Source organism: Theobroma umbraticum, unplaced genomic scaffold (assembly GCF_002168275.2).
Source record: "Theobroma umbraticum cultivar Fairchild unplaced genomic scaffold, ASM216827v3 scaffold_77.0, whole genome shotgun sequence".
Taxonomy (NCBI): domain Eukaryota; kingdom Viridiplantae; phylum Streptophyta; class Magnoliopsida; order Malvales; family Malvaceae; genus Theobroma; species Theobroma umbraticum.
The window spans coordinates 498731-498978 of NW_018397280.1; positions in this window are offsets into that span (position 1 = coordinate 498731).

Here is a 248-nt window from a genome sequence, read left to right on the forward strand (position 1 = left end):
CAAAATTCTTGCTGATTCTTTTTTTGTCAGACAAATAAAACTATTTTGTATTCTTATTTTATGAAACGGTTGAAAAGTTATTGGAGGCTTCAAGTTTTTGTAGTTTGCTAACATAACATATATATATAGCTAAACTAATTTGTAACCGTAAATACAATACTGATATTTTCATTTAATTAAGTTTTTGAGAACTAAATTAATTTCTCACTTTATTTTGGTCTCTTTCAATTAAGTCTAACTTAATTAAT